Source organism: Streptopelia decaocto (assembly GCF_964273445.1).
Source record: "Streptopelia decaocto genome assembly, chromosome: 20".
Classification (NCBI taxonomy): Eukaryota; Metazoa; Chordata; class Aves; order Columbiformes; family Columbidae; genus Streptopelia; species Streptopelia decaocto.
In genome coordinates, this window is record NC_138675.1 from 3,140,530 (window position 1) to 3,149,826 (window position 9,297).

The following is a 9,297-nucleotide window of genomic DNA, read 5'->3' on the forward strand; positions in this document are numbered from 1 at the left end:
TGCTGATGGGGATGGAGCCACTTGTGCACCATAGGTTAGGAAAGCTGGGAGGAAATTGGGACAGCCCAGAGCGGAGCATCAGGAGTGACAAGAGGTCTGAAAGAATGCAAATGGACTAGAGGAAAAATGAAACATAACCCCAGTATTATCCTGCCTCTACGCCTCTCGCATTTGCTTTCCCATAGCCCCATCCCCAATGCGAACTTGCCTAAGCAGTGCTGATGTTTTACTCCTACAGTCTGGTTTTGTTTGGTTGTTCATTTTTTTGGGTTTGTTTTGGGGCTTTTTTTTACCCTTTAAAATTCCTCCCTGCTTGCACAGACTCTCATTGAAACCCTAACACACAACACAAGGCACCAAAGCATTTGGCTGATGGGAGAGGACACGTCCGGCTCCCCCAGCGCTGTTGCCACAAACTCCTGGAGTACCCAGGCATGGGTGAGGGCTACGGAGTCACATCACCGAAATCACTTATCACTGTAATCACTTATCACCGCAATCACGGATAAATCCTGGCTCATCACATCGCCAAACTTGAAATCTAAGCAAACAACTTTCATTGTTAACCTCCTTCACATGAAAACTTCCCGCGAGCAACTGAAATTCCTGCTCAGCAAAAGCCTGATGTGCTGCCTTGTTTAGTGAAATGAAGAGAGATGGGACTTGACTCTAGTTGAGATTTGCTAAATATTTTTCCCTGCCTCCGGAAACGTTTATTACATTTCACATTGCACAAACTGCTTCAACCTCCTGTCGGCTGCAGGAACGCGCTGAATTATTTTAAGCAGAAACAAGAATCTGTAACATGACACAAGAGGAAACCTGGTCTTGCAGACTCCTACAGAACAAAGGTTCAAGCTTTCCGCTTCACTCTTCACAACTATCAACCAAACCCTAAAAATCAAGTCCGATATACAAAATTATTCTGCTATCGGGGCCTGAAAATATCTCAGTTAAGCATCACTCAGTGCTTCCATTATGCATCTCCATTCCCCAGGTTCTCTATCTTCACTTTTCAGATTGCACCAGCTGAAGCTTGGCATGCACCCTGAAGACAACACAGTCACATTTTGCTTAACAGCAGGCTGTGAATATTGCTGGAAGCCCGGCGGCACGGGGAGACCGTATTTCTTACTGTGTCAGACCCGCTGATGCAAACACCTGCAGCTCCCACGGATTTTGCTTGAAACCGGAGTTACCTTCAGCGCTTCCAAAAACGAGGCTGCGTGCTCTGCTGGTTTTGTTCCGGCATCAATCCTCCCTTGCAGCACCAGGGGTGCCACGTCTGCTCGTTGCTGAAGCCAGCGAAGCTCCTCCTGATTTACAAGAGGGTAACAGAGGCCAAGATGAGGGTAATGCCTGAATGCAGCTACTTCTTCCCCTGTGCGAGGCTTCAGCACAGCCTGCGCTGCCTCTTCCACCTCCTCCTGTTTCCAGCCTGATGCCCAAAGCCATCAGTCCCTGCTCCTGCGTCCATCACTCTCCTCTCTGTTGGAAAATCTTCCTTTATTCCCAATTCTGGAGAAAATATTGGGCGAAATGAATGTAAATATCCTGCATTCCTAGAGACTCACCTCCTGCTACCACCCAAGGGCTACCAGGACAACACCTCTGTGTCCTCTGGGCCTCGGCTCTTCAAGCCCCAACACCAAATACTTAATGACTGCCGCCCTCTCCAGCAGCACGGCCAAGAGTAATCAAAGTCCTCCCAACAGTTGCTGCAGCCCCAGGGAAGAATACTTCATTTATTTGTTTCTTCCTCTTGGAAAAAAGAAGTATTTAAAAGCTAATCTAGCAAGGACTAGGCACGGGCATGCGTAATCTCTTTATTACGGTCCTATTCGGTACAGCCAGGTCCGGCAATATACAGTTGGTGTATATAACGCATAAGATTTCTCCTTGTTTGTAAAGCGGTAGACGAGGCAATGAGATTCAAGACAGATTTGCTTTGCAGACTATTTGTTTTTTAATACTGGGGAAAGTGGGAACATATGTGAGGGGGGATGGGGCGGTGGCAGCGTTCGTAACGCTTAATTTACTAAACCCACACATTGCACAGATCTCCCGTCTCGCTCCATTCAGAGAAATCGGCATTTCTTTAAACCAGCCAGCCCAGAGAACTACCAAAGGGGTTTCAAACACACCTGCGGGATGGGGGATCCTTGCCGAGAGATGAGGCCAAAAGCATCTTCCTCATCACCACCTGGCCTGGGTGAGACGTTCATTTACTTTTCCCCCCCATTAAACATCAGGTTTTTGATGGAGAGGAGCCGGTCGCTTCCCATGTGCGTGCTCCCCACCAGAAAGATGCTTGGGTTTTACTGTTATTTAGAAATTACATCCAAGCTTTTTCTCCCAGGCTTAAACCAAATGAAATAAGTGAGGCTGAAACAGGTACAAAACGAGGACAAGAGCAGGATCAGGTTTGAAAACTATTTAATTTATAGCCTCTCAGTACACGAATTATTAAGAAAGAAAAATACCTATTGCCTCCCAAACGTTACCATATCCACCCAACTTCCTCAAATCTTTGAATGGATTCACCAGTGCCGGAGGCAATCTCATTTTCTAGCAAACCTGTTTTACTGCCTAATATTCCAACCAAGTCTACGGCTGATCACTTAAATAGGCTTTTCCCAGGCAGGGCAGGCTGTACGTCTCATTTCCCGCAGACACCCTGCAGCAGCTCCCCGCGTGGGTGGGGAGAGGAGAAATCGCAGCGAGCCGAGCGCCATCGCTGCCTGTCAAATTAAAATCGTGATTAATTCCAAATCAGTTTGCCGTTCGCCGAGGTGTTTTCGAGTTGTTTAATTCCAATAATCGCGGCGCGCCTGAGATTCGGCGCAACGAGAGAAACGCCGCAGACGATGCTGAAGGGATGAGCTATTTCCTAAGATAAGGAGCAGATAAGGGATGAGATGCTTCCTGGCTGGAACATCCCCCTGGCAGCCCTAGATCAGTTCAGGGGGGCTTAAGAAGCTGAAGACCTGATAATCAAAAGCTGTCCAGAACATTTCACTCTCTAATCGATCATTTGCAATGTTTACTGACGAAAGGGCGATAAAACCTCTGCTTTATCCCTGCAAGTCCTGAGATACCTCCAGCAACTCTGGAGGAATTGAATACATTGATTTATTGTAACACGCCTAATCTGTATGTACAAGCACACAGAGGAAGAGGTTGATCCTTCGACAATTATACAGTATATTGATTCCTTTCTTTTAATTTGCCACCCTGTTAACCCACTCGGAGTATCACATGCACATATTGCCCTGCTACGGATAAATTGGAAAGGAAGAGATAGGATATTTGAGGCCTGATCCTGCAAGTCTTACTCAAGCGTCACCCAGACATAAATAATTTAATCTGCTCAGTTTATGCCAGGAAGCCCAAAAAGTGACTGGAACGCAGCTTATTAGGACTCGCACAGGAAAAAGGAAATACAAAAAGTCAATGACCAGAAGCCACAGTGGCTCTAAGGAACAAAATGTCACTCTTGGATGCCTCCCAATGCCATCACCTTTATTACAGCAATGTAGTCCTGGCGTGCACCCCGCAAAATAAAACTGCAGAGGGGAAGGATCACGAACAACCACACGAGACACCCAACCATGTCCCAGCTACAACCCCCCAGTGCAAACAGCTTTGCGGTGGAAACTATTAATAAGTGACATCAAATACCAGCCCTGCATCTGGTCCTGTCTCCCAATAGCTTCTCCAAAATATAAAGTGCAGCTCCAGCCTGGAGTGATGTGATCAGAGCGAGGGGAAGCTCCGGCAGCGTCTGTATTGCTGCTCCTTGTTCACAATAACTATTTCTCATTAATTGAACTGATAGCTTGTGTTCGCTGAGTTGATACAGAACAAGGGCAAACAAAAGATTAGGCAGAACACAGGAAGATTTGATAGGTGTATTATTAAAAACCATCTCTCCCCACCTTCCCCAAACTGCCTCTGCATCTCCTTCAGCAGATTCCACTAAGGAAGGGGAAAGCAGAAGGAGGTGAAGATAAAGGGCAGACAAAATTGCTTTCCAGCTGCCCCCTGGGTTGCACGCCCAGCATGTGCACAAGTGTTTTGCACACGTGTTCACTCCTATCAATGAGAAAGGAAAAAAGAAAGGAGAAATAAGGGGCTTTGCTAGTGGGCAGCTAAGCCCAGAAAGACAAGCAAAAAGCAGGGTTTTCAGTTATCGATCGTCGTGATCTCCTTAGTAACTCCACTTGGTGAATCTTTGAGGTTATTTTCTGCAGCACAGGCAGGATCTGCGAACTACTCTACAAAGCTACTGTTAAACATACCAGACATCACACTTGCTTGTCCAGAATATCTTTCTTTAATGCTAATTTTCTAAGAGGAGTTGTGTAAATCTCTCCCTTCCATTTCACCACTTTTAATTTTGTTCTCTGCTGTTTCTTTACGTGCTTTTTGAATTCAGGTGAGTGTGAATCGTTGTTGGCCTCTGGGGTTTCTCTCTCCGTGCAGCTTGTCTCAATTACCAGTGATGCATTTTCCTCCTCTCCTTTTTACATCACGCGTGTTGCACAATAAATGTGAGTAACAGCAAGACCTTTTATAGCTTCCTTCCTCGCCTGCTTTAAATTCCATCCACACTTTGAGCCCAACGTAAAAAAGTCCGTCTCGGTGCTCGTGAGCCTCCCAAGTCAAATCTCAAACTAATAAAAATGACCGATCAGAGGGATCAGCTCCTCTGGAAGACAAAGCTCAGCTTTTGGGCAGTTGCTAATGGACTACAGAGGTCGGACTTAAACACCCAGTTGCTGCAAGGGTCTCTTGCCTGATAAGAGCAGGATGTTGGGAGCAGTTCGGGCAGGGGAGGATGGGGCAGAGATGCTGAGACAGGAGGGCATCCAGAACAGTGCTTTACAAGTCATTACGGTGTCACAGCTGCATGTTAGAAAATAGGTGCAATCGGCCCAGTGGAAAATTAGGTGTTTAGAGAAAATTGCACTCAGATTCTCCTAAAGTGTGGTGTGGTGTTTTTTTTTCCTTTTTCATGCAATAAGATACAGGGGAAGCAAGGATGGGAACAGGGGTGTGAGCTGGAGCAGCTGGTACAGAGCAGCCCTGGCATTCAGGCTTCTCATGAAGATATGTCATATTTGAATCACCCCTTCCTAACCACCTCATCCACTCCCAAATTAAACAGAAGTCACATTATACCCTCACATATTAATCACATTTATTACGGTTGTGCCCAGCAAGCACCTCCAAGATCCAGTTCCTGCTGTGATTTGCACGCTAAAGGAGATGACAGACCCGGCCCTCAACATTTTATAATCTAACGGGTTGTGAAGAGCCCAGAAGACAAAAGGAATTATAATTATTAGAAAGGAATTAGCAGCATCCAAGCGGCAAAGCCTTGGCATGCCCACAAGAGCCAAAGCACCCCAACAGTGCTGGGGTTCACACGGGAGCTCCCAGGAACAGCAAGTTCCCATCTCAGCAAGTCACCCTGACCCCACCAACCCCCAAGGCTGAACAAATCCGTATTTATTAAAACTCCCTGCCATCTCCAGGGCCCTTTGGAGGAGGGTTTTAGGGCAGGGATGCCCAAAGGCCATCAGGTTATGGCCTGAATTCAACCTCCATTTTCCCCATGAGCCTTTTAAGTCCTTTGAGAATAAGCGGATGATGTTTTACTTCCCGCAGACAGGCAGGTGGACACACTTGCTGTATTTCCCGGCCCTCAAGGTCCTCAGCTCCAGGATGTCTTTAATTTCAAGCATGAGTTTCATCCACCAGCTTTGCCTCGACGATCCCCAAAAAGCACAGGGCAGGTGAGCAGCTGAACGCTGCTGCCACAAACAGATTTATCTGGGTAAATAGCAACGCCGTGTTGGTAGCTTTATGAAAAATATTAAATCGGATGAGTCATTCTGCGGATTACAGCCTGGAACCGAGGAACACAACAATATCTCTGCATGGCAATGACAGCCCACTGGATTTTTTTCAGCTAATTCTATAATCACCCTTAATCAGTGCATTGGAGAACAGGGCAGCCCGTTCGGCTTCAGGATCAATTAAAAAAAGCTCCAAAGCCACAAACCAGCCCATTTCCACTTCAAATGTGCTGGACGATACCCCATTTCAAATCAAGCCAACCTTGTGCCTCCACCTCAAGATGCTTCAGATTAATTTGTTATTTAACAGAAGAACTTTAACCCAGGAAGACAGATTAATATCCAGAACTTAATTAGGAAGCATTTGAAGCAGCAAGGCCTACTTTGGCTGCCAGCCATGTTATCCTGCAGCCCAGAACTTCCCCAAGGAGCTGCTGCTTTCGGCATTGGGGACACGACCTGGAGAGATGATATTTATCATTATCTGTTCATATTAGCCATCTTTCCTCATGCCTTGCACTTGAGTTTAGTGTTTCCAACAAGAAAGCTTTTCACACTCTTAAACAAGTTAATTCTTCACCACGTTATGCGTGTTTAATTACCTGTGCACCCGTCCTTCGCTGTAAAGCAGTTTGCTTCATTTAAAAGGTGCAAACCATGCTGATAACTGAATGCAATTGCACTAATCAGACAGTAGCTCCAGATAGCATCTCTATTTGAAACACGTGAAACACTGAACCCGCTGAAGTTGTCAGGATGGGGAGCAAGAGGGGCTCCTGGGCGATGGCAGCAGTGACTCCCAGCCACATGGCTATAACCCAAAAAGACACAGCTTTCTGACGTGCTCCACCAAAATACAAAATCCGAGTGGGATGCCAGTTGGCTGCGACACAAGCAGGATTGCAGGCAGACCGCGCTGCTCGCGGAGCAGCTGGCACCCAGCACCAAAACTTTGCATGGAGAGGAGGGTTTCCCATCCGGGGAGCTAATCCTGCAGCTCTTATCTACAGCAGAGCAGGACGGCTGGTGCCTTCAGAGAAAGAGCTTGTCACTGTGAAATGGTAAAGAAAGTCTTTGTGCAGCAGCTTTTTGTCTCCTATGTGTATTTGTGTGCACGGGGGAGCCCTGAACCCGCTGCAGACCTTGGCACCGGGCGATGCTCTGAGTGCAAATGCCCCAGCGCAGCCCCCATGGGTGTCTTGGGACAGCTGGAGAGGCGCTTGGGACCCCACCGAAGGGAATTTGAGGGTATTTTCTTGCAAAAAGTTATTGTTTGGAAGGTGATGCTGTTGGTCCTGCAGAGCAGCGTAGGATCAAAAAGGAGGAGGACAGAGCCTTCAATCCCCCCCAAAATAATGAAATGTGTGATTTTCTATGTATTATCCACACTACAACCGGAATCCCACTCCTGATTAAATCTATAAGCTTGCCAATTCTCAGCAACTCTCTGAGGAATCAATACTTATTACCCAAAGAGCCACAGCCTCTCTAAAATTAGTGTTAAAGGAAGTGCAAGTTTCTTCCTGCGCAACATAACCGGGTAGCCGGTACTTTTGTGCAGGCCTTTAAAAACCATTAATGGCTCCCAGGAGGAGTGCTAATCATTTTCTACATGTTCTTATCCGCTTAATCCCATTATAAAGATTTGTAGCATGAAAGCCGACCACTCATAATCCCAAACTCAGATGGAAAGCTGGAATAACAGGGAAATGACATTTGGGAGGAGAAAGAGATTCATTTTGCTTGCAACACTTGCTACTGTCTTTTCAGACACGACACAAATGAGGGAATAAGGCCGAGTAACTCCAGAAATACAAGAAAGAGCAGTTTTACAGAAGTTATAGTTTTAAAGAAGTTATATATATGCAAAGATATTACCCAAAAAGTTTATACTCAACATCACCCCACGTTGCATTTCAAACAGTAAAACGTGGAACCGTTCAGCTCATAGGGACAGAATGTTTGTCCTCAATAATGGTGTCATTGCATCTAATTGCATTTTGATGATTTTGGGGGAATTTCCATGCCCGCCTGAGCTTGAGCTGCAGACACAGTGAGGACGGAGCCCCAGCTGCTCCCCAGTGACACCCGCACACCAAACTGGAGACTCCCGGCTCCCAGGGCTCCTCTCTAACTATCTCAATTGAGTTAAAAGGTGCTCTGCTAACAGCTTATTCAATGGAAATCTCATTACCCAGAGCGCTGCCAAGAATTTATTCAAAAGGAGCCTTCGCAAGGATCTTTGCCAGTAGTTCATTGAAAGGGAATCTGTTATGGGGTCAGATACTGTTTTATTTCAGTGGAAACCTAACAAAAATGGGCTTTGCTAGTAATAGGGTCAGTCCTGCCATGATGAAATGAGACCTTCACTAACAGATTAAAGCTAAGAAACACATTAAACCTGTCTTACCCTGAGAGAAGCACTAGCCTGCTGCCCACCTCATGAAAACACTGTTTCCATATGCCAGCAATGCAATTAAATACATTTTTAAAAAATCTGAATATATATTTAGAGTCTAAAACTCTGAAACAGGTCTGTGCACCTTCACAAGTTTCCATCAGCATCCTTCTCGTTCAAGCCCCGATGACCCCACAAAGGAGCTCCAAGGCTCCCAGGGGCTGCAACCACAACCTGCAACCACCAGCCGAGATCTACTAAGCTCAGCCTATGTGCTCAGCCTTAGCACGAGCAGGACGAGTTTTCACGGGACATCGTCTGAGTGGTGCAGCCAGGACATCCAAGACTGTGTGAGCATTAGGACAGGGACTAAGAAATATTTGCTTTTGAAAAGCCTAGATTACCTGAGTCTGGGTTTAATAAAAATGCAAGTGACCTGACGAGCTATGCATTTCTGCAGAAATACAGAGGAAGCTTTGATTTTGTTTCATCACTAGTAAATATCGGCTAGTCCTGATTTCGATAGTGGAAGGGGGAAAAGCCAGGGCTTAGCTTTGACAAAGCAAAGCTCACGCTGGTTTACCCTAAAGATGCTCTTTCTTTGGGCAGTTAAACTCAAACACTCCAGAGCAATTTAGAATTTTGTTTACCTGAGACAGAAAGAGATTCAGGTTTATTTTTCCAAATAAAACATTTAAAGGCTCGAAAACGCCAAACCGTCTTTCTTCACTGGCTTGAACAGCCACCAGAAGCAGGCGCACAGATAGAGATCTTAGTTTACTGCAAGTGTATAAATACCTGCGTTTATCTGGACACGGGGCTGTAAATACGAACGGCACAGACGTGTTTACTGCCGAGCTGTGAGCCGGGCGCTGTGGTGACATGAGGAGCAGCAATCGCGAATGCCAGAGCAGGGAGGTCTCAGCAATCAACCCCGTCCCACCCCTGCCCAGAGCTGGGGGACGAACCCCTAGAGCAGCCCCTTCACACACCCTACAGCATCCATAGGTGTCACGTCCCCATGTCCCACTACCC